The sequence below is a fragment of the Canis aureus genome, chromosome 4 (genome assembly GCF_053574225.1).
Source record: "Canis aureus isolate CA01 chromosome 4, VMU_Caureus_v.1.0, whole genome shotgun sequence".
NCBI classification, from domain to species: Eukaryota; Metazoa; Chordata; class Mammalia; order Carnivora; family Canidae; genus Canis; species Canis aureus.
The window spans coordinates 86282795-86308351 of NC_135614.1; the positions used below are offsets into that span (position 1 = coordinate 86282795).

The 25557-nt window shown below is 42.8% G+C and overlaps 1 protein-coding gene across 8 annotated transcripts in view; it reads left to right on the top strand.

Annotated features, from left to right (window-relative positions):
* CDH18 (cadherin 18) overlaps positions 1 to 25557 on the top strand; it is a 951119-nt gene that overhangs the window by 484270 nt on the left and 441292 nt on the right. The window contains exon 1 of one of the 8 annotated variants that reach the window (XM_077896370.1): positions 9493 to 9586. The exons of 6 other annotated variants lie outside the window; for them this stretch is intronic. The gene's annotated coding sequence lies outside the window, so the exon portion shown is untranslated. Of the gene's footprint in view, positions 1 to 9492; positions 9587 to 10093; positions 10476 to 25557 lie in introns of those variants that run through there. One more of the 8 variants, XM_077896371.1, reaches the window with a different exon arrangement.

Genomic DNA, 25557 nt, shown 5'->3' on the forward strand with positions numbered 1-25557 from the left:
GAAATTCATTTTGGCCTCCCCTTTCTAGACAATACTTTGGAGACCCTGTTCTCTTTTTAGCTTGTTCTGTTCTTTATGGGATTGATGGCCTCTATCAATTTGTCTGAGTTAAAAATAATCAGGCCTTATGTGACGACCCAAGGTTTCTCTCAAGGTAGTGATATAAATAACCTTTAGTAAATAGTAACTACCCTCACTTTTGTTCACTCAAACATATTCCGGGTAAGAGCAGGTGATAGAATTTGCATTTCAAATCCTTGCTTTCGATACGGTCTTTAATTTCCATTATGAAAAATTACATATGTTTACTAACTTGGAAACCCTCTTATAAAGCAACTCTGAATAAGCAAGGGAATGGTAAAATATAACTAATCACATATCTTTGAGTGAAGATCAGCCTTTTCCTACATTAACATAAAGAGTACAAGATCTCATTTTAGAATTCTGTGTGCTGTAGAATATGTAAATCTCCACTAAGTTCATTTGGTCTATGTTTAGACATTTTTATAGTGACCGAACTTAATTGAATTTCTATATTTTTACATTGCCAGTTTTTGCAAATATTAGAACAGTTCTGCTTGCTAATCAGTAATATATAAGTTTACTGAAATGTCCCTTTTACGTCCTATCAACATAAGATTTAATGGCGTTTCCTGATCATCTCTTATGACTTCTCTTTCCTCTCCTCTCTCATCCCTTCCTTACATCACCTGCTATGCTTTCATCACTGATCCTGTAGAAACTTTTCTCTTATTTTTTAGAGGCTTATGTCATCAGTATTATTGTGTAGATGACTCATACTCTACCCCAAGCTATGGTCTCCTATTGCCAGGTGACCCCTGTATATCTATCTCCTCATGATGTCTAGCGAACACCTCAACATTGGCATATGCCAATTGGAATATATTATAATTCCTAACAAGACATTACTTCCCTCTGACAGTACCATTTTTCCCTAGGATACTACTTAAAAATCTCAGATTCATTCTTAGCTCTATTTTGTTGTGTTTAATTATTTCTCTATCTACAATATACGTACCATTTTTTCCCCATTTTTATACCAGGTTAAAGGTGTTTATTATGATTGTCTAGATTTTAACTATTAAATTTACTACATATTTTTCATTCTGCAATTCAGCCGTCAGGGACTCCTTCCTCGGAGTACCTAGGTAGCTCAGTTGTTTAAGTGACTCACTCTTGGTTTGGGCTCAGGTCATACCTCAGGGTCATGAGATCAAGCCCCATGTTGGGCTCTGTGGTCAGCAGGGAGTCTGCCTGAGATTCTTTCTCTCTCCCTCTGCCCCTCCCCCCCTTTGTGCATGTACTCTCTCTCTCGCTAGATAAAAAAATAAAATCTTAAAAAAAAACCCCAAAAAACAAAACACTCCTTCCTGCCTTCTTCCTGTTGGGTTCCTTTTCTGATGTCTCTGCTCTTACACCTAAAGTGCAAAACCCTAAATTTCTTTTCCTCTCTTTCTTTCACTATATATAGTTAGGTGGCATCATAATGGCATGAAATTTAAGTGCTCTTGGTAACTGACAAGTCATTTTACCTGCCTAATTAAGCAAAAATTCAGGCAATAGTTGATCATGAAATGTGGGAGACTACAAGGAAATGGAAAAAGAAATGTTCTTGTTCAGGAGTAAGTAGTGAGGAATCAATTAATTTTTTACTTTATCTTCTCTAATGCTATTGAGAAGCAATAAGATAATTCATGTGTTTTAAGAAATGGTCATATATTTTACTTAGCTGTTGCACTATCAGGATTCTACCCAAGTACAATAGTCAAAAATCTAAGTAAAGATCTAATAAATCTCTTTTTTCAAAGATTGTATTTATTTATTCGTGAGAAACACAGAGAGAGGCAGAGACACAGGCAGAGGGGGAGAAGCAGGCTCCCTGTGGGGAGCTCAACGTGGGACTCGATCCCAGGACCCCAGGGTCACACCCTGGGCCGAAGGCAGGTGCTAAACCACTGAGCTACCCAGGTAAAGATTTATAAAAAGAGATCTTCATGGAAGCATTATTTATATCAAAAAGTTAAAAACAACATTAATATTCAGTGATAGGGAAGAGATTAAAGTATTTGGGTATATTTTGTGAATTTTTTTGAAAATGTTAGATGAGTGCTTTGAATTACATAGATTATCTTCTATTAAAATTTACAATGGTATATGATTCAGTTTTCCAAGGGTCCATAGATGCTCTTAGGGAAAGTATTAATTATAGAAAGTTTAAGAGTTACTGGTATCCTACTATCTTCTCTCGGACGGGTACAAATGTGTGTTAGCAAATTGAATACAGTTCTGAAAATGATTTTGTCAACTGGACATTCTGACTAATTGAGCATTAATCAACCGCTTCTTTCATGATCTGTGTTATATAGACATTTTAGGCATTTATCGCTTTCCTGGTAGTAAATATTGTATGTTGTGTGCAATATAATATTTACTTGATGGTTAAGAATCTTAGAATGCTTCTGGGTCATCACAATGTCCATTTTCATCATACAATACCAAAGAAGCAAATGCAGAGAGATATGGGAGGCTGAACTGAGTGAGTACGGTCCTCACAACCTGGCACGGAGGCTGTATTTTCAATATTAATAAAAAGCTTTGAGGGAAGAGTTTGTGATTTGCCTATTTCTGCTACAGAATGGAGCACAGAAAGCAAATATGATTTACTTAGTGAGTGCTCACTGAGGAAATTACAATCTGGATTCTACTAACCTTTATCCAAAGCCTTTTATATGCCAAGGATTGTGCTAGACCCTTTTGTGTGTGTAAAACTCTTCGAGGTCTAAGACAGCCCTGTAAAGTGAGCACGGTTCCTCACAACACAAGTCAGATCATGAAATCATGAGAGATACAATGATGGGATATAGAAACATCAGGTCATATACATCCCCCCTAATTCTGGTCAATGTGTCTGTCTCAGGAAGCAGTAGGGTCATCCTGACAGTGGACATGATCCAGACCAAGTTGATCCCACTACTTTCTTCCCTTACTGATTTGCTCATCTCGTTAATTAATCACCTTATAGCTTCGCCAAACTCCACATTTAGTTCAATACTTTCTGATTTATAGAGTCGTCGTTTTAATCACAGGTTGTGAAAATTGGGAACATGTTCATCTGTACTTTTACTGTATTATTTTATTCTCCTCAAATCTACAAAGGTTACTGGCAGTTTTTCAGAGTCTTAAAAAAAAATCTGGTATATACTTTGAGCAGCTTTTCTCCAAAAATTAATCTAGTGGGCAGCCCAGGTGGCTCAGCAGTTTTTACCACCTGCCTTCAGCCCAGGGCCTGGTCCTGGAGTCCCGGGATCGAGTCCCACATCAGGCTCCCTGCATGGAGCCTGCTTCTCCCTCTGCCTGTGTCTCTGCCTCTCTCTCTCTCTGTGTCTCTATGAATAAATAAATAAAATCTTTTAAAAAAATTAATCTAGTGAAACTGGGGTCCATCCGTTACTAAATTTTCACTTATCTGGGAACCAGCGTCTTCATTCTATCACTCACAGTGCAATAAGGATCTATTTTATAGACATCAGAACCATATGCATAGAAGGTGAGGGATCTCGCTGTTTCCTTTGTCAATTGTCAATACTCTTCTGCTAGATCCAAACAAGCTTATTGGTTCTTGATATTTCATACGCCCTGAAGAAATTTTTCTTAAAGAGCATACATTTCTCTATTATTACGAATAAGGGAGGTACGACTTCTTAAATGTAGTCACACATGTAGTTACCGCTGAGATATTTTCGATTGATCACTCTTCTTCATTGTCCTGTATCAATATTTCCCAGGGACTCTGCAATTCTTAGTCTCAAGTGTGCTGGGTAACAGCGTGCATAAAGGTCACCTTTATGGGGTCATCCTGAATCATATAATTAGAGGTGATATTTTTATCAATCTAAGTTTTCTCTTTTCTTTTAAAAAGAGGTATACAATCTGTACCGCCTATTACCCCAGGATGTAAAAAAAAAAAAAAAAAAATACCGCAAAGGAAATTGTGTTTTGCCTAAGATTTCAGCAGCTCTTTCCCTTTACATACAGATCCGATTCTCCTTCGATGTTATTATACTTTCAGTAATTTCAGTTAAAAATCAACCGCGGTACCACGTTGGCCTAGTCGACTATTCGGAGTGCTGGATTCTAACAAGGGCTCTCCCTGCATTTCCTTCATGTTCCTTCTTTATTTAGATGTGAAAACATTGCGTAGCCTCCTGAATGTTCAGGGTAAAATTGAGCACGAGATGACATCTAAAGAGACAATTTCCTGAGTCTGTCTCTCGGAGAACAATCACAGTTTAGCATCACAATTTTATGTTGCCAGTGTCTGGAGTCTGACCGGCATCAATTGCGTGTTGGATGCTTCCCTGTCACCGGTGAAAATGATTCTTATAAGTCTCCCAAGGTAACGTGAGTGGGGACTCGGGATCAGAAATGTCCATGCTTCCAGTTTCCAAGATTAACTCTGTAATAAATTCTGCTGACTGATACACTGTTCAGTTTTCTGGAGTAATCTTTGACATAAGGAGAAAATAAACATCTGCCCACCACCTGGCTCTCCCCAAGCCGCGTGTTCCACATTGCGTGACTTACTTTCTTCTTTTTCTTTTTAAGCTGAAAATGTAAGAGAATCACTAAGTGGCTTTACTAGGGCTAGGGGAGGTTGGCTTAGTTTCAGAATATCAGATTTTGGAAACCGATTAATTCCAGTATACGTCGCATCATTGGCCCCGTGGGGAATCTAGAGCCCTTCATCTGGATGCAGTCTCACAGATACAGACCCTCCCCCTGGTGATTGATTCTTTTTCTAGAAATGGATTGTATTGTTTGGTGATGCTGACAAATCCCTCTGTATGTCATCCCACTCAGGAGCAAGTGCCTGTTGACTTCCATTATGACTGTCCACTAGACGGGCTTATTACGGTCTTACCCAGGGAAAACCACCAAGGAGGAGGCCTAGTGAAAACACATTTTGTTTTCAAGTGTGTCCCTAGGATGCTCATTGCTGGTGTCTCTGCAGACGCTTCAGTGGCAAGCTGGCAAACATTTTACTTCCTTCCACTGGAGGCAGTTAAACAGACGGGCTTCTCTAGAGAATGTCAAAATGTGAAATTTTAAAATTAAATTACATGACCTCTTACAGACCCAAAATTCCTCTTTATATCCCCTTTGTTTTTGCAACGATCCCTTTCCTTCTGCTGCAGCGAGTTCATAAATACAAAAAAAACCAGTAAAATGGATTATTATCAATACGTCCTCCGATAAACACAGACCAGAACTTATGTTTGGCTACTCTGCAAGGAAAATCTCTCTTAAATCAGAAGCTGCATGAGAAGAGATATTACAAAACATAAAGCAGCACTGGCTCATTATTCTGATGCTGTTGTTTCAGTTCCACTTGAACCTGCGAGTTTTAGTTTTTAGAGATTTTCAAATCATAAACGACTTCGAACATCTTACCTTGGAACAACTTTTTACTTAAATGCCTCATTCCTTCACAACCAGACATGATCCAATGCAAGTGTTTCGTTCGTTTGTTTGTTTGTTTTCATTGTTTCTGTTAGTTTAATCATATCAAAACCCTAAATCAATCGATCGGGGAAGGACAAACATTATATGATCTCATTCACTTGGGGAATATAAAAAATAGTGAGAGGGAATATAAGGAGAAAAAATGAGTGGGAAATATCAGAAAGGGAGACAGAACATGGAAGACTCCTACCTCTGGGAAACGAACTAGGGGTGGGGGAAGGGGGGGTGACTGGGTGATGGGCACTGAGTGGGGGAACTTGATGGGATGAGCACTGGGTGTTATTCTGTATGTTGGCAAATTGAACACCAATAAAAATAAATTTATTATTAAAAAAAACCCTAAATCAAATGAAATCCCTTCACATTTCACACCAAGTTAAATAAAACTAGTAAAATAGAACTAGCTGGTAGGCCCCGTGAGTTTCCTGGAAACACCATCTACCCTCCCAACCTCTTTGACCTTTCCTGGAAGCAGAAGGCAAGAAGGAGACCCTTAGGCATTAATTCACCTTTATTAAAGGTTTGTCACACATGAAGCACAATTGCACAGGTTTTCACGAAAAGTTTGCAAAGCCCCCCTGAGCTGAGGACTGCCTTCTGCATTGTGAAGAGAATCCTTCTGAGTCTCAGGGTGAAGCAGCTTCCACACACTGAGGAGAAGGGAGTGTGAACGAGGGTCTGGGTCCCTGTCCTCGGCATCCTAAGGGTGCAGGCCCCGACTCCCGCCTCCCTTAAGTCTTTGCTCCTTTGAGTCCCAGGGAAGGGCACCCCAGGGACGGGCACCCCAGGGGCGGGCACTCCAGGGACGAGCACCCCAGGGGGGGCATCCCAGGGGCCGGCATCCCAGGGACAGCACCTCAGGGACGGGCACCCCAGGGGCGGGCATCCCAGGGGTTGGGCACCCCAGGGACGGGCACCCCAGGGGGGGCATCCCAGGGACGTGCACCCCAGGGACGGGCACCCCAGGGACAAGCACCCCAGGGGCGGGCACTCCAGGGACGGGCACCCCAGGGGGGGCATCCCAGGGACCGCATCGCAGGGACGGGCACCCCAGGGACAAGCACCACAGGGGCGGGCACTCCAGGGACGAGCACCCCAGTGGGGGCATCCCAGGGGCCGGCATCCCAGGGACAGCACCCCAGGGACAGGCACCCCAGGGGCGGGCATCCCAGGGGTTGGGCACCCCAGGGACGGGCATCCCAGGGGCCGGCATCCCAGGGGCGGGCACCCCAGGGACGGGCACCCCAGGGGGGCATCCCAGGGGCCGGCATCCCAGGGGCTGGCATCCCAGGGACGGGCATCCCAGGGGCCGGCATCCCAGGGACGGGCACCCCAGGGACGGGCACCCCAGGGGCGGGCACTCCAGGGATGAGCACCCCAGGGGGGGCATCCCAGGGGCCGGCATCCCAGGGACGGGCACCCCAGGGCACCCTGAGCGAGGTGCTCCCCGTGGTGCTCGCCTGCAGCGCCCCGGGAGTGGCCCCGGGATTCAGGGGGATTCGGGGGGATTCAGGCGCTGCTCGCGGCCGGCTCTGGGCAGGGGCGCTGCGGCGCTGGGCGGGTCTCCGCGAGCTCCCCGCGGCCCTCGGGACCCAGATGCGCGGGCACCTGCGGGCGCCCCGAGGGGGGAGGTCTGCGCGCAGGGCCGCCGCGTCCCCGGGCCGAGCAGGTGCAGGTCGCCTCCGAGGAGCAGCTGCCGAGCCCCGGGGGTGCCCACGCCCCTGCACCCGCGTCCCAGCCGCGCCCACTCGCGCTCGCACCTCCGCAGCGCAGCCTGCCGCCGCCTCCGCGCCGCCCGCCGGGCCTGCCCCCGCGCTGCCGCCCACCCCCGCCAGCGCCTGACGGCCGCCCCCCAGGTGCCCAGGCGCCCCTCCCCGCGGACCCGAGGGCGGCAACGGCCGGCCCGTCGCTCCCGGGGCGGCGGAGCTACAGACGCTGCTGTGGAGTCAGGGGCTTAAGTCTTTTTTTTTTTTTTTTTAATGAATGGCGTTGCTTTCCACACGACCTTGCGGAAAAGGGTGTCCGTTCGGGTGCCACAGAGCCAGTGCAGCCCGGAGTAGGCGCGATGGGGGCGGGAGGAGGCAGAGGGGAAGGGCAGGGGGGAGGGGAGAGGAGGAGAGGAGGGGAGAGGAGGAGTGGAGGGAGGGGGAGGAGGGAGGGGGAGGAGGGAGGGGGGAGGAGGGAGGGGGAGGGGAGGAGGAGAGGAGGGAGGGGGAGAAGAGGAGGGAGGGGGAGAGGAGGAGAGGAGGGAGAAGAGGGTAAGTAGAGGAGGGGGAGGAGAGGAGGGAGGGGAGAGGAGGAGGAGGGAGGGGAGAGGAGGAGGAGGGAGGGGAGAGGAGGAGGAGGGAGGGGAGAGGAGGAGAGGAGGGAGGGGAGAGGAGGAGGAGGGAGGGGAGAGGAGGAGGAGGGAGGGGAGAGGAGGAGAGGAGGGAGGGGAGAGGAGGAGAGGAGGGAGGGGAGAAGAGGGAGGGGAGAAGAGGGAGGGGAGAGGAGGGAGGGGAGAAGAGGGAGGGGAGAAGAGGGAGGGGAGACGAGGAGAGGAGGGAGGGGAGACGAGGGGAGACGAGGAGAGGAGGGAGGGAGAGGAGGAGAGGAGGGAGGGAAGGAGGAGAGGAGGGAAGGAGGAGAGGAGGGAGGGAGGAGAGGAGGGGAGGGAGGGAGGAGAGGAGGGAGGGGAGAGGAGGAGAGGAGGGAGGGGAGAGGGGGAGAGGAGGGAGGGGAGAGGGGGAGAGGAGGGAGGGGAGAGGGGGAGAGGAGGGAGGGGAGAGGGGGAGAGGAGGAGAGGAGGGAGGAGAGGGAGGGGAGGGAGGGGAGAGGAGGGAGGGGAGGGAGGGAGGAGGAGTGGAGGGGAGCACGGAGAGGGAGGGAGGAGGGGGAGAGAAGGAGAGGAGAGGAGGGAGGAGGGGAGGAGGGGGAGGGGAGGGAGGAGGGGAGGAGGGGAGGGGAGGGAGGGGGGGAGGGAGGGGGAGGGGAGGGAGGAGGGGAGGAGGGGGAGAGGAGGGAGGGAGAGAGGAGGGAGGAGGAGTGGAGGGGAGCACGGAGAGGAGGGAAGAGGGGGGGAGGGGAGGAAGGAGGGGAGGAAGGAGGAGAGGGGAGGAAGGAGGAGAGGGGGGAGAGGAGGGGAGGGGGAGAGGAGGGGAGGGGGAGAGGAGGGGAGGAGAGGGGGAGGATGGAAGGGAAAGATGGAGGGGGAGACGAGGGATGGGGAGAGGAGGGAGGGGGCACGGAGGGGAGCATGGAGAGAGGGAGAAGGAGAGGGGAAGAGGAGAGGACGGTGGAGGGAGAATGGAGGAGAGGAAAGGAGGGGGAGGAGAGGAAAGGAGGGGGAGGAGAGGAGGAGGGGAGGAGAGGAGGAGGGGAGGAGAGGAGGAGGGGAGGGGAGCACGAGTTGGAGAGGGAGGAAGGAGGGGAGAGGTGGGAGGAGACAGGAGGGGGGGAGGGAGGGAGGGAGGAGGGAGGAGGGAGGAGGGAGGAGGGAGGAGGGAGGAGGGGAGCGGAGCGGCGGGAGCGAGCGCGGCGAGGCGGCAGGGGGGAGGCCGGGCGGGCAGCCAATGAGCGGGCGCGGGGCGCGGGCGCGGGAGCCGAGCCAGTGGGTGCCCTGGGAGGACGCGGCGGCGGCGCTGAGCCCGCTCCGGGCTCCCTGCTCCCCGCAGCTCCCCGTCCGGGGTCCTCCCCGCAGCTCCCCGTCCGGGGTCCTCCCCGCTGCTCCCCGCTCCCGCGCCGCGCGGTCCTCCGAGGGAGGCGGGCGCCGGGCCTGGCCTCCTGCCCCGGGCGGGGGCGCGCACCTGCCGGGAGGGGGCGGGCGGGGGCGCGCCTGGGTCGGGCGCTGCCTGCGGGGCGGCGGGGGCGGCGCTGAGGCCCGAGCGGCTCCGGGACCCCCGCCCCCCCCGCCCTCCCCCGCCCCCCCCCCCGCCCCGGGCCGGAGCCGACGCAGCCCGGCCGAGCCCCCCCCGCCCCTCCCCTTCCTCCCGCCCCGGCGAGGCCCGCGAGCGCCGCCGACGCTGAAGATGAAACTTTTGCTGCTGCTGCTGCGGGCCCCCCGGTGAGCGAGGCGGCGGCGGCGGCTGCGCCCCTCGGACCCCTGGAAGCTGCTGGGGGGCAGGGGTTACAGTTATTTGGCACTAATGTCGGGGTCTGAGATCCGAGGCAGAGCTGTGCCTTATGCATGTTGAGATGCTGCGTGTGTGTGTGCGCGTGTGTGTGCAGGATGCGCAACTAGGAAAACCTGCGTGCATGTAACAGGTGAAAAAAATGCAATTTTATGAGCTTGTTATTACGGTATTTGCCCGTCTGCATGCCTCTTTGTACTTCAGGGACTTTCAGATTAATCAAGAGTAAACGTCCCTCGCTATTTCCCTGCCGGGTATCAAGAAAGGGGAAAATAAAATTCTTAGGTGCCATAAGGTCTTGTGTTTGCTCAGGTGATGGCATCGCTGCTTTGAGCTGAGAGAGACAGATCACAGGAAGATTTTATTATGCAGCCAAAAAAAAAAAAAGAAAGAAAAAAAAAAAAGAAAAAGAAAAAGAAAAAAAACCCCACAAGCTCTGACAGTGCTTGGGAACCTGTATTTTCCACTCTGGGATCACCCACAGATTTCTTCAAAGCAGGGGGCTTTCCTTATGCAGTAATTGTTCTCTTCTATTTTAGTGGACTTGTCTTGCGAGGGGAAATATGCTAAATCCAGAGTTTGAGGTCCGGATTAGGTCTGGCGTGTACCCTGTGGGATGTGGGAGGGGAAAGCAGGGTAGGATAGTGGTAGAGAATGAGCTCTGGGGTCTGACACGCTGCTCCAAGCACCTATCATCATTCCAGCTTCTTTCAAGCCTCCTGTTCGTATTTATTTAATTCTGGGTTTCCTGATAATGAATCAGCCCACGGTAGGTCAACACGTTGATTCATTTCGTAAGGCCCCCATCGCATGCCTTGCCGGGTGAGTATTTTATAAACCATAATACTGATGGTTTTTAGAGATTGCTAACTTAAGAAGGGAGCAATTGGGAAAAAAAAAAAAAAAAAAAAAGGAAATGATATCAATGGCCAAGTTTGGTTTCCTGACAAGGTAAGTAGAAAAATCAGGATTTACTGTTTTAGATGCAAAGGGAAATATGCTGGTAGAAGGAAGGTAAGGACTGGGGAGCTCTAGCTGTCTGGGTGTCTGGTGCATGTGGAATATCACCGGCTGTAGCAGTTGCAAACATGGTCACTAGCAACCAGCGCCTGAGTAAGATCTATACACTGGCAATTGGAAATTATCCCTCCTGATGCCCTAATTCGGGTGCATTTAACGGAATCATGAGCATGAGGGAGTCATTCCAACTTTATAGATTCTTCAGATGAAGCATGCTTTATATGGTAAATAGAGAGCATTTTTTTTGCCTTATATAAATATCACTACTGTGCCTCAAGTTGATTTTTCTGGTCTGATGAATGCACACCACAAGTTCACAAGTGTGTGTGTCCCACTTGCCCTGTGCGTGGCCTGTCGATGGTTAAAAGTTTGAAGTATACCTGATGTATTTGCAACTGAGAGAGTCATTCTTTAGAATCTGAACATGCATGTGCGTTTGGTGCGTCTGGATAAAACAGAGCTTAGTGACCTGAAGATATTTCTTTATCTCGGATCCCTGCGTTTGATAGAGTGTAGTCAAAGGAAAAGTGAGAGAAAGTGAGAGATTAAAGACAGCAAGTATGTAAGATGTTGTTTTGCTTTTTTTTTTTTTTTTATAAGTAGAGGACTTCAAACTTTTTAATTTGCTTATGTGCCTTTCATGTAGTTGCATTATATGTGTGTATGGAACCGCATTTTGGATAAGGGCTTCTTCAATTTTGGTGCTATTGATATATTAGGCTGCATAATTCTCATGGGCAAGGGAGCCTGTCCTGTGTTTTATAGGATGCCTAGCAGCCTCCTGGTTTTCTACCCTCAAGATGCCAGTAGCAGCATTCCCAAACTGTGACAAGGAAAACTATCTCCAGGCATTGTTAACTATTTCCTTGGGGGGGGGGCAACCATGCACCCCTCTCCCACTGAAAACCACTGCTGTGGGAAAAAAAAAAAAAAAAAAAAAAAAACAACAACAAAGATGGTGTGCAGAAAAGGGTCATAGAACACATGGTTTGAGTAGGCAACTGCTCACATTTAGTTCAATTTGGCTGCTCTGTGGTGATTCTCCTTCTCTTGCTCTGATGGAGTTCCACTGCTAGGTGTTTCCTTAGGTCCCTAACACAGACTGTGGAAGATCTGGTCAGTATTCTTGTTTTTCTGTAGACTGAGAGACTGGGCTGTATTATTATATGCTATCGTTTGTAGGAACAAGAGGAAAGTTTAAAAACGAGAAAAAGAAAATGTAGATGTGGAGGCTCAAGATACATTTCAATTTTTTTCAGATGAGTCTTTACTATAAATAATAAGTAAATGAAAGCTATAGACTCTACTTTAGAATAGCTTTGGTTATTGTTTTCTTTTTTTTTTTTTTTTGAGTAGGTATATGTTTGGAATGTCAGGAGTGGGCGTTCACTCCAGGCATTCCATGTGCTTGGAGTAGTTTAAAATGTTCAGAGGCTCCAGAAGTCAAAGGGAAACATTTTTATTTTAAATGCATAGTTTGTATTGGCAGTCATCTGTAGCACAATAAAAAAAATATATGGGATCCCTGGGTGGCGCAGCGGTTTAGCGCCTGCCTTTGGCCCAGGGCGCGATCCTGGGGACCCGGGATCGAATCCCACATCGGGCTCCCGGTGCATGGAGCCTGCTTCTCCCTCTGCCGTGTCTCTGCCTCTCTCTCTCTCTCTCTCTGTGTGACTATCATAAATAAATAAATTTAAATATATATATATATATATATATATATATCTCGAGCTTAATGATTTGAAGACATAGCAGAACGTGACCCTGACCCTGGATTTCTTGTGTCAAATGTCGCGTGTATACAGGGCATTTCTCCTCATTTGCAAAAGGGGAGAAGAATAGGCTTGAGAACCATACAATACAAGGTGTTAAAATGGGTTTCAGTTGGTAAAGATCTACAGCACGGTTGGCACTTTATCATAGACTCAATGTCTTTGGTCATTTGTGTGATGAGATTGACTCAGCATGCTGAATCTTCCAGCTATTCTGGTTAAAATTTATCTATAAGAAATGATAATATTTCTGTTTTGTCTTTTATTTAAATTCCAGTCAGTTGATGTACAGTGTAATACTAGTTTCAGGTGGACAATATAGTGATTCCGCGCTTCCATACGAGAGCCTGAGCTCATTGCTAGTGCCCTCCTTCATCCCCATCACCTGTTACACCCATCCCTTCACCCCAGGGACCATCAGTTTGTTCTCCTTAGCTAAGAGTCTGTTTCTTGGTTTGCTAATCTCTCTCTCTCTCTCTCTCTCTTCTCTCTCTCTCTCCTTTGATTGTATAAATGGCGGTATTTTTTTTTTAAGTTCTTAACTTTTTTTTTTTAAAGATTTTATTTATTCATTCATGAGAATACACAGAGAGGAGAGAGAGGCAGAGTCACAGGCAGAGGGAGAAGCAGGCTCCATGCAGGGAGCCTGACATGGGATTCGATCCCGGGTCTCCAGGATCAGGCCCTGGGCTATAGGCGGCACTCAACCACTGAGCCACCAGGGCTGCCCGAATGGCAGTATTCTTAAAAATATTTTTTATGGATGAAATAACACATTTTAATTTTGAAAGATGCTGCAAGTTATGGATAAATCTAATTTTTCTCTCATTTCCGTCCTCCCCCAGATTATCTACATTTATAATTTGTTCAAAAATACAGAAATGTGAAACCTGGAATGCACCTTGAAACTTACTCTTCAGCAATAACCATTATTACCAATTCGGTATATTTTGTCAAAATGATTTTTAATGAATAGTTTAATATATATATCTATATATAATTGTTAAATATAGCTTTAAAGTTAAAGATGCGGGTGTACACATCTGTCTGCATTCATATGGGCATATATACATAGACACGTTGAACACAGCTCAGTATTATACCCTAATAGTTTTATAGCGTGTTCACTCTTCTATGTGAATTTATAGAGAATTCATGTATATTTAGCAAGAATCCAGTACAGCATTATGCACAGATCTGACATTCAACTCTAGTTCAATTTTCGAGACATGCATCTGCTTCTAGCTTTCTCTTCTTATTAGGCCAGAGTGATTTCAGATTGGTTGATGCCTCTGCCATAGTGAGTGGTATACTTGTGACTCTCACATGGGATTACATAGACCTACTGTCATTCCTTTAAGTAATCCTCCATTAAAATTTTTTTAATAGTAAAGGGAAGACCAAATTAAGTTAAATAATTTAGTATCTCTATCATTGCTGATAGCATTTTGACTTTTAAGTGTGGCACATGTTCCAGGAAGAGAATTCCAGGAAAATAGATGGACTTCAGGGAAACATAGGAACAGATATAAGAAGGACATTCACTTTAGTGTGTCCTGACCTGCCTGGATGGTGCTTCTGTAGATACCAGAAAATTCTGGTGTGGAGACTTCTACACTGCATGGCTACCTCAATTTAGGAAACTTCTTCTTGGTAGTCTGAGAATAAAATGAATAGATTTCAATCCCTACAAGTATTTGAGTAAAATACTGAATAAAGAAAATATTTCACTTATTATTATACTCACTGGATGGGATATAATAGTTGAATTGCTAGTGAAATGGAGAATTTGCCAGGTGCCTCCACTGAAAAAAGAGAATCCACCTATCATTTTATATTTCACTTATGTTTAGATGACCATACGGTTCTTCAAATAGATATTTATTTTCATTATATTTATGCCTTTGGGACAATATATATGACTAATATATAACTACATGCGATCTGATATGCTTGGCAATTTCACTTGATCCAATTACTTTCAGTCAATCTACCTGATACCAAAAGTATTTTAAATAAAAATATCTGTCTAGGTTAAACTCATAGCTATCAATGGGATTTAAATGAGGACTGGATGCCATTTTAACATATTAAAGCATCCCCATTACAAAGAATTTTTGAAACCAGTGTTGGCAAAGTTGTGATAAAACTCTTATTTACACTTATCCCTTGTAGAAATGAAAATTAACATACCAGTTACGAAAAGCAATTTTCAGTCCTTGGCCAGAGATGGGAAAAGGGAGATTTCCTGAAATGAAACTTATGGAAGTAAACCACTAAAAAAAACATGGAGAAATCACTCAAGAAGTTAAACTTAAGAATTTGAATCAATCTAAATGGGGATAAATTGAAGGAACTTGAATAGTAAACTTAATATAAAATGTGTTTTTTGAAGGATATCAAAAATATCCATTCAGTTGGATAATAATATATTGAGACAAAAAATGTGTACCTCCCAATTTTTCTGTGTCCTTTATATATTTAAACATGTGTGTAATTAGTATCTTTAGTGGCCTTGTGATATGATTTAAATGAGCTAGGAAAATATCAACAAATTATTTTAACCTAATGCACTTTTACTGCTTTTATGAAGAACCTGCTTATTGGCTGATTGGTTCAGTTTAACTTATCAATAGATGAGAAAGCCCTGTATTACTGATTGGGGCAGTAAACCAGTTTCAAAAGCCTATTCAGTAAGATTTTCAATTCTGCGATTGAAATTCTACTCTTAGATGATTTATCATGTTTTATAGCAAAAATAGTCATCTTAGATATTAAATTATACTTTACTATATTAAATATTAAATTCATTTATGATGATTACATTTTATCTGGGAAGAGTGATATGCAAAGGAAATAATGTAGAAAATATTATGAAGGGGGAAAATGAAAGTGGGATATCGAATCAAAGCTTTGTTTTTCTTAATTTATTTTAATAAATTTATCTTAATTTTATTTTATTTATTTATTTATTTTTTGGAATCAAAGCTTTGAAGAAGTAAGTGGTAGTTTTTATTTTAGCCATTATGGCTTGTAAGCCCTCATTGGGAAGGTGCCTTTGAATAAAAGCTTGGAGGAAGTATGGCTATGGACAATATTGATATGACACACCATGTTCCAGAGGGGATGAAAGCAAGTGCAGAAGTGGGCAGGAATATGCACGCCCTAGAGAAGAACAGCAAGGTCAGCGTAGTTGGAATGAAGTGACAGAAATGGAGTCTAGAAGGTGATCATGGAAACCAGATGGTGTGGAGATCCTGTAGATTAGCATAAGGACCTTGTATTTTTCCTAGGAGATTTGGAAGTCTTAGATATTTCTGACCAGAGAAATGACTTCGTCTGGCATCTGTTACATTAGGTGGTAAAAAAAGGTGAAGAATACAGATGGGATCGAGGTTACTCATCAGCTCCATATTAGCAAGGAAGTCCGGCCATAGAGTTGCAATTAGACTGAAGAGGAGCTAGAGCAGCAGCAGACAGGTACGGCGTTATTTCAATAATTTGGAGGAGATAAAATGACAACCTGCAGCACAGTGAAAGCAATGGAGGTGGGAGAAAAGAGGTATATCTTGAAATTAAACCTGGTGGGACTTGACATGGGATAGGCTCTTTGAGGTGGTGGGGGACAGTGAGGGCGAAGCATCTGTTTTGTTTGCTGCATCCTGAGCAATCAGAAGGATGCAGTTATGGAGCACCTGGCTGACCCTGTCAGGAGAGCTTGTGGCTCTGGATTTCAGGGTCATGAGCTCAAGCCCCATATTGAGTAGAGAGATTACTTAAATAAATAAACTTAAAAAAAAAAAAAAAAAAAAAAAACAAGAAGCAGAAGAAGGATGCAGTTGCTATCTCCTAAGAAGGGGAGGGAAGGAAATGGACAGAACAAAGTGTAGCAGGGGAAGGAGAAGAGGCAGTTAGATATGAAGAACGGAATTTTGTGCGATTTTTTCAGGTTTTTTTTTTTTTTTTTAAGTACACTCTGCCCAGCATGGAATCCAGTGCAGTGCCAGAACTCAGAACCCCAAGGTCATGATCTGAGCGGAGACCAAGTGTCAGAAACTCAACTAACCGAGCCACCCAGGCACCACGTACAGTTTTAGATTTAAATGTCTAAGTAGGGATGGCACGGAGCTTGTTGAATACACAGGTGAGGGGTCCAGGGAAGAGCTGTCAGCTGGAGGAAGGATATCAGAAGTCATCCCTCACAGGTTGCGTTTAAAGTGAAGAGATTGGGGCACCTGGTGAATTAGTTGGTTAAGCGGCTTTCTTTGGCTCAGGTCTTGATCCCAGGGTCCTGGATCAAGCCCCACATCAGGCTTTCTGCTCAGTGAGGAGCCTGCTTCTCCCTGTCCCTCTGCTTGCTGCTCTTCCTGCTTGTGTGTGTGCGCTCTCTCTCTCTCTCTCTCTCTCTCTCTCTGTAGTAAATAAACAAGTAAATAACATATTTAAAAATAAAAATAAAAATAAATTAAATAAAATGAAGAGATGATATGAATGAAAAGATGAGAAACACAAGGCCAGAATCTAGAACCACTCAACACAGGTAGAGTTGAGAAAATGAAAAGCAGCCCAATGGGTTTCTTGAGGCCTTAAAATCAAATATTGGCACAAAATTATTGGTTCAGTCATCTCTAGATTTTCGTGTTCATTAACATAGTTCTCGTCTTTTAATATTTTTTTTTCGTCTTTTAATATTTTTACTGGCTTTAACTGAAGCTCGATGTTACAATGATTGCTTTTTACATTTGACAAATACATAAAATATATCTAATTAATAATGACTGAATATTTTGCTTTTTTCCAACCCAAAATTATTCTACAAATATTCTGCAGAGTAGGTATGAAGTCTCTTGTAGCCATTGTTGCAATTAAGGAACATTATGTTTTTATGTTGCTGTCCAGCTCATGATTTATGTCCAGCCTTTGATGTGCATGATAAATATATAAAGAGATAAATATATAAAACATCAAGATATGAATCTATAGTTTCAACCGCAGGTATGAGCTGACAAAAAAAAAATAATGAAATAGAACTTTAAGCAAATATGCAAGATTACTATGTTAGTAGGTCTTATCAGTGACGCTCACACCAATGAAAGTGTTCTTTCAACAACTATTCCAGGGCACATGCACGCACACGCACACAAGCCTACGACTCTATGATCACATTCAATTTCTTAATCTAAACAGAGGGTAATCAGCTTGAATAACCAGCACTTCACTAACCAAGCTTCACTTCACTTCACTTTACAATCTCAGATGAATTAAATCTCTTAACTTCTGCAACTCAGGTTTACGAGAGAAGTTACAAGAGCTTGAAGAATTAAAGACTAAAGTGTTGTGCAGTTCTGGCCTCCACGTTGAAGGCCAGAATAACGGTCGCAGAAGATGTTCAGGTCTGAATTCTTGGAGCCCGTGAATATATTAGGTGGCAGAGGAAGAGTGAGAATGTAGATGCCAGGGAGGGTGCTAACCTGCTAACCTCACTCAGGGAGCTGGTCCTGGAGTATCCAGGTGGGCCCACAGTACTCACGGGGTATTAGACGCGGAGAAAGGAGGCATCCAGGAGGCCTGGGTGATGATATATGGGAAAGACTCAACTCGGATGTTGCTGGGCTGATAGGGAGGAAGAGGGCAGAGCATGGAGGGCTTTGGGAAGCCGCTAGAAACTGGGAGAGGTGAGGATTCTCCGCTAGAGCCTTTAGAAAGGGAGGCAGCCATGCCCACATCTTCATTTTAGCACAATTGTGAGACTCATTTCTGATTTTTGACTTGACCCTGGTCAGTCTCCTGACCTACAGAACCATAAGATAAGAACTTTGTAATGTTGAAAGTCACTAAACTTGGGTATTTTTTTTTTTCATGAAACTGATATAGCTAGCATTAAGGAGGTGTTTTAAATTCTGCCTTTTATAACCACATCGTGAATTCTTTGAGAATAGAGATATAGAATATTATTGAATATATAATAATTATACCATTAACCCTGAGATTGCTATATTGTTCTACACTATTAATTACTGAAAAAAGTCATGATATCAAGCCTGAAAGATGTTTTATAAAGTAGAATGTGAGCTATGATTGATGATCCCTAATGAAAGAAAATAATATATCTTACCTAATGTGTATTTTCTTAGCCCCAGTAAGGGCATTGTACTTCTATTAATATGAGTGTACTGGACTTCTGGGTCCTGTGTCCAAATATGATTTAAAGAGTGTCAAAGTCTCTCCTATAGCTCCTTTAGGTAGATTATTCATGTAAGTAACAATGCAAAGATCGACTTACAAATTAAGGGAGGAATAGAATATATAGCAAAATAAGCAGCTTTTGACTCTTTTGGTTTTATAGTAGGAAATATTTGACTTTTGAGCAAAACTGATTTAAAAAGAGCACATTTCATTATGGTAGGCCATTCTGTAGTTCAGAGGATATAAAGATATATAACCTGGTGTGATTAACAAATATGGATTTTGGGATCCCTGGATGGCTCAGTGGTTGAGCATCTGCCTCAGCTCAGGGCGTGATCCTGGGGTCCTGGAATCGAGTCCCACGTCGGGCTCCCTGCATGGAGCCTGCTTCTCCCTCTGCCTGTGTCTCTGCCTCTCTCTCTCTCTCTCTCTGTGTGTCTCTCATGAATAAATAAATAAAATCTTAAAAAAATATGGACTTAGAATGAGAATAAGAAATATGTGTTCTTTCAATGATTTTTTTTTTTTTTTAAGATTGATTGGAGAGAGAGTGTGTGTGTGCAAGTGGGTAAAGGGCATAAGGAGAGGGAGAGAATCTCGACTCCCGCAGAGCATGGAGCACCATGTGGGGCTCTTTCTCGTGACCCTGTCATCATGACCTAAGCTGAAACCAAGAGCCAGACACTTAAGTGACTGAGCAACCCAGGTGTGCCTGTGATGTAACTATTTTTAAATAAGTGAATGAGATGACTTTTAAGTAGGGAAAAAAGTTCTTGAGCTTCCCTTCTGAATGACTCTTCCTCATGTTTAAAGCATAACATTCAGGTGAATGTTCATAGAAAAATGTTGAGTGTATTTCAAGTGTATAAAAAGTGAAAGACTGGAGTAAAGCAGATCTTTTAGTAGTATTTGGTTAATTACAGTTTTATTTCAGTCTATATGTCACAGACTTATCATTTGCTCATACCTGGTACAAAAGCCCCATTCAGCCCATGACTCTGCTGGTGACAGTAGACTCGCCCACCTGTACGTGAGCCATTCCACGGCAGGAGGAGAACCCGAATGAGTAATGCACACAGGTGCTTTCCCCAACCTGGCTTCCTGGTCATATTAGAAGCACTGGAGCAAATTGTCCATCTGCGCTTCCATACTCTTGATCCATGTTCCATGATCAGCTTCCAAAGGCCCTGGCTGGCCACCTAGGGACGGAACCAACTCTGAGTCATGCATCCATCCCTGGCACATAATCAAGTGGCATTTCATTTTCCTTTTACGTGTTTTGCTTTTCTGATTTATATCCATTCTATTGATCTTTTAAATGGTAGGTGCTCAGTGTAACGAGTCAAATGACAAGGTTAACAACCTCCATTTCCCTTTCTTCAATCCCTACTCAGCTGAAATATCCACTAATTAGAATTTTTATCTATGGATGCCTTTCTCTGTATATCTATAAAACATGTATGAACATATGATAGATATGTGAACATATATATGCATATAGATATAATATAGGCATGGACTTTTTCCTGTTCTTTAAGGTAAATCTGTCATTTTACTGTATACCAGGAAAACACATACAGTAGGTCACTACAATCTCTGTAGGTCAGTGATACCAGTCTGATTCTTCCTCGCCTTTATTGTCTCTGGATTAATTTCTTTTCATTCCTGTTTCTGTCTTTATGTCCTACCACATTCCCTCTTTTTTTTTTTTTTTTTCCTCTTCTGTCCCTCTTCAGTCTTATCCCTCCAAAGTTTTATTTGCTCCTGTGTTAGTTAGCATGGGCAGCCGTAAGGACATCTCGAAGCCTCTGTGCCTTAAACAATAGGAATTCATTTCTCATAGTCGTAGAGGCTAGGAAGTCCATGATCAAGGAAGGTGCTGCTGGCAAGTTCAGGTTCCTGGTGAGTGCTCTCTTCTCTCTTCCTGCTTACAGATGGCCACTTGCTGTGTCCTCATATGGCAGAAAGCAAGCTCTTAGGGATCTCTTTTGATAAGAGCACTTCCTCATATGAGGGCCCCTCCCTCAAAGCCCACCCAAAGGCCCTTCTCCAAATATAATCATGCTGGGGGTTAGGGTTTCTATAGATGAATTTTGGAGGTACAAGATTCAGTCCATAGCAGCAGTTCTTTCTTCTCTTTTCCTATTTTCAACTCTTTTAAAAATGATTATTTTTACATTTTTGTATTTATGTATTTATATATTTTATAGACATAAATATACATTTATATATTTTTATTTTAATAAAAATGAAAATATTTTTATTTTTATTAAAATAAAATTATTTATTATTATTATTATTATTACTATTATTATTTCTAAACACCCTGTTTCTTCTCTCTGCCATTCTTTTTTCTACCATTCATTCCAGCATCCTCAGTATGTTCTGTTCCACATTCACCTCTTCTCCAAAGCTACCTGATGTGACTTTTAAGATTGTACCTGAATACTATGGCCATCTGTGTCTCTGAAACCCTTCATAATACTAGAAACTAAGTCCACACTCCTTCCCTGAAAGGTTTCAGGTGACAATCATCAAATAGGTCATTTTTTCAAGATGGTCTAAAGGTCGTGAATATTGCTTGACTTCTGTGACCACTCCATACTCTAAAATGCTGAAACAACAAGTTTGTAGTAAATGTAAATGCATGTAAATATGCAGAGAATAATATTTAATAAATGATCCTCGTGCATGCAGAGAATGTATTATCTTTCTCTCGATGCTTTCTTCTATAATTACGCGGGTTGCCAGAATCTGTGACATTTTTTGTGTTGTCTGTGGTATCTCAAGACTTTTTTCTTTCTGGATTTATTGAATGTGTTCTGTAAAGTGGAGCCTAAAATTGTTTGTTTCAAAGTTTTTAAAACAGTTTCTGGACATCTCATTACGAAAAATCTTCTTTGATCCATTTCTTACTCAGTTGGGTAATAAAAAGAGAATCTCAGGAGATGGCGATCAGTAGGTCAAGGCCTGAATCACCCTTTCGGATGAGATGTTCTCACCAACTTCGAAGGTGGCTCTTGTGTGACTCTAGGAGATATGTAGCAGTTGGGAATAGCTTGCTTCTCTCTGAGAAAGAATCTCACTCTATTTCCAGTCCAGTGCTAAGGAGAATTTTATGTGTATGCAAAAAGGTATTTTTAACACAAATTTGGTATTAGCATCATGGAATTGCTGACTCTTCCGAGTGTAAAATTGTGGCTTTCAGAAAGAAGTAAACTGGGACACTGTGTCAGCATCCTGGAAATGAAACCCCTTCTTTCCTAAAGGAAATGGCAAACATTTAAAATGAAAAAGCAACACATTAACTCAATGAAAACGCTAGATTGTTCCAATCAATAAACTCTGCAAAAGTAGTTTATTCTTAGCCAGTACGAGTTCACGTCTGTAACTTATCACAACACAAAAGCATTCTTTGTAAAATTTTGACTTTCTGAACAACATGAAATATTTAAAATAACAATTGCTTCACATTAGATTGTGTTTAATTGTTATTGATCTTTCTGCTCTATGTAAATACTACCTCAGAGCTTGCTTTTCAGGTGCTTCTCAAAGTGCACATTTCCCCTGGAAGCACCATGATTTACTTTTCTGCATATTAATTCTTCACCCAAAACCAGTCCATTTTCTCCAGTTTGTTGCCTTTCATTAACAAATTACTGCATTAGAAAGTAACCGTTTTATAAAATATGAAAGTAGCACATTTTGGCAAAATATGTTTCATTGGATAAAAAAGATGAATTTAGGTGTAATTTTCTTATAGAGACTTGATATACTGAAGAAGTTGAGAGAAATTTACCTAATGTATACTTTGCAGTTTTCAATTAACTTATTGATTTAGTTGCATTGATCATTATATAAAGTACCATTTATAATTTACACGTGTGTGTGTGTGTGTAGTTAGCCATGCTAACTAGAAGTCTTTTTTTCTGGGACCTTTGGATATTGAGTAGGTATTATTTTTTTTTTTATAAATTCATTTTTTATTGGTGTTCAATTTGCCAACATATAGAATAAGACCCAGTGCTCATCCCGTCGAGTGCCCCCCTCAGTGCCTGTCACCCATTCACCCCCACCCCCCGCCCACCTCCCCTTCCACCACCCCTAGTTCGTTTCCCAGAGTTAGGAGTCTCTCATGTTCTCTCTCCCTTTCTGATATTTCCCACTCATTTTTTCTCCTTATATTCCTTTTCACTATTTTTTATATTCCCCAAATGAATGAGACCATATAATGTCTGTCCTTCTCCGATTGACTTATTTCACTCAGCATAATACCCTCCAGGTCCATCCACGTCGAAGCACATGGTGGGTATTTGTCGTTTCTAATGGCCGAGTCATATTCCACTGTATACATAGACCACATCTTTTTTATCCATTCATCTTTCGATGGATACCGAGGCTCCTTCCACAGTTTGGCTATTGTGGACATTGCTGCTGTGAACATCGGGGTGCAGGTGTCCCAGCGTTTCATTGCATCTGCATCTTTGGGGTAAATACTATTAACCTCATTTCTTGTATGAGTAAACTGAAGTCATACAAGTTCACAGACTTGCCCAATGGAGCACACTTCATACTAGCCAAATCACTGAGCATGCTGTGCCTTCTTTAATCCATCGTACCTCTCCAACACTCATCCTCCATACCCTGTTGACCGTGGATTGGAATACTTTGCCTCATGTTACCATTTTAAACTTTCTAAAATCAGTGGGAGACCGTCTAACTCATGTCAGCACCAAATCTACACATAAACTGGTATCTAACTTCTAACCCCTTTTCTCTGCTCAAGTTATAGTGAAAGAGCATTCCTGCTATGATCTATACCCTGTTCTCAGGGTTCCCTCTCTGGGCCGACCCTGAGTCTTCCGCTGAATTGGTTGCATCGTCAAATTATCCTTTCCTAACTCATCACATTCTATATATTCCATACACCGAGTCCTATATATGGTACCCCTAAAATATATCTAAAATGTGTTCACTAACTTTCATATCTGCTGGCATCACACTAGGACATGACCCCTTCTACAAAGGTCTCCTCTCATTTGCCTTCATCAGCAAATGCTGTCCTTCAATCCTTTGCGATATACCAGCTACCAAAAACTTCTTGAAAATCTAAATCAGTAGATGTTGCTCTTTTTTAAAATCCTTCAATGAATTTCAATTTTATGTGCAGTAAAAGACTGTAAGTTCTTGTCAGGGCCTCTAAAATCCTATATGACTTCACATAGCCTCCCTCTCCAACTTAATCCTCACTTACACCCACCAGATTATACTTCAGTGCTTTCCTCTCCTCATATATGTTGAGCCATCCTTGGGGGCATCTGAATTTGTTATTCCTTTTGTCTGAAATGCTCTTTTCTACTATTTTTCTATGCCTATAACTTTATCTTCTATGTTTAATCTCTTCCAGTTAAAAATAATCCACTTTTTCCTAAGGACGCTATCTGTTGTACTAGCATATTTTTCTCGTGCTCTTCAATGATACTATTTGTTTATTAATTTACTCCTTTTTTTTCCTCACCTTCAACTAAGATGTAAACCCTTCTTGAACCAAGATCTTGTTTTTCATTCACCGTTTGATCCCTAATACTTAAAATATTGCCTGACACATAGCCTAGAATATATCCCATAAAATATAAAACAAATATAGACTGCAGTTGAAACAAGTCAGTCTTTTACAAGTAAACTTTTAAAAGCATTTAATTGAAGTTTACATAGAAGATATTGCATAAATCATGACATACACGCAAATAACTATTGCAAATTGAACAAACCTATCCTACCTAAAATAGCGTATTACCTATATATTCCAGAAACCTTCCTTGTCTACTTTCACAGTCCATCCCTCTTCCCCAGATAGAACCTGTTATTCTCCTGACATCTTGCAATATAGATTAATTTCACCTGTGTACTTCATATAAATAGAATAATATGGCATGGTTCTACTGTATTTACCTTCTTAACATTATTTTTGTACAATTCATTTTGTTGATTGAATCGGTACAGTTTTTATTCTATTTTTTTTCATTTTATTGCTATAGATTATTTCATTGAATGAATACATCATAAGTTATCCATTCTGTTGAAGGGCATTTGTCTGTTTCCAGTTACTATTAAAAATAATGTGATACATACATTCTTGTATTTGAAATCTGGAGGACATATGTACGAATTTTTACTGGGTATATACTAGGAATGAAATGCTATGTTATAGGGTATGTTTATGGCCAATATTAAATAGAACTAGCCTAATATTTTTCCAAACTAGTTGTACTAATTTACATTCCCATGTCATTAAGAGTTACTCTTGTTATTGTTAATCTTGTTAATTTTAGTCATCCTTGCAGATATGTAGAGATATCTTATTGTGTTCTTCCCTAAACTATTTTTCATGTTTAAAACTACAGTAAATTTTTTAAAATAATGCAATTAGCATTCATGTTCTATAATTGAATCCATCAATTGTTTTAATTTGCCCCTTTGCTTTATTGGTAACTAGCTATCTTTATTTTTCTGACCATTTGAAAACAATTTTTAGGCATTAGAAACAGGATTTCTGAATGGGTAGATATGGCAATTTGACAGTCTCTGAATATATTTTTTACTTAACAGTTTTCCAAGTAAAATGGTAAGATACAATATAAATATCATGTGGCAAGTATGCGAGAGAAACAAATTATGTTTTGTAACTTGTGAGGAAAATGAGTAAATGAGAACAACAAAGGCTGTGAGAAAAAGAAAGAATCTCATCCATTTTGTTCATCATATTTAAAACACGATTCAGGCTCCACCTGCCGTTTGTAGATAATGCCACCATCGGGACAAAAGAAAAATATCATCTTTTCTTTGTATCTCTCACTAATTAGTACAAAGATAGTTATTAACCATGAAGGGTGGTAGTTTGGATGCCAGGAAGCAAGTGTTCACTT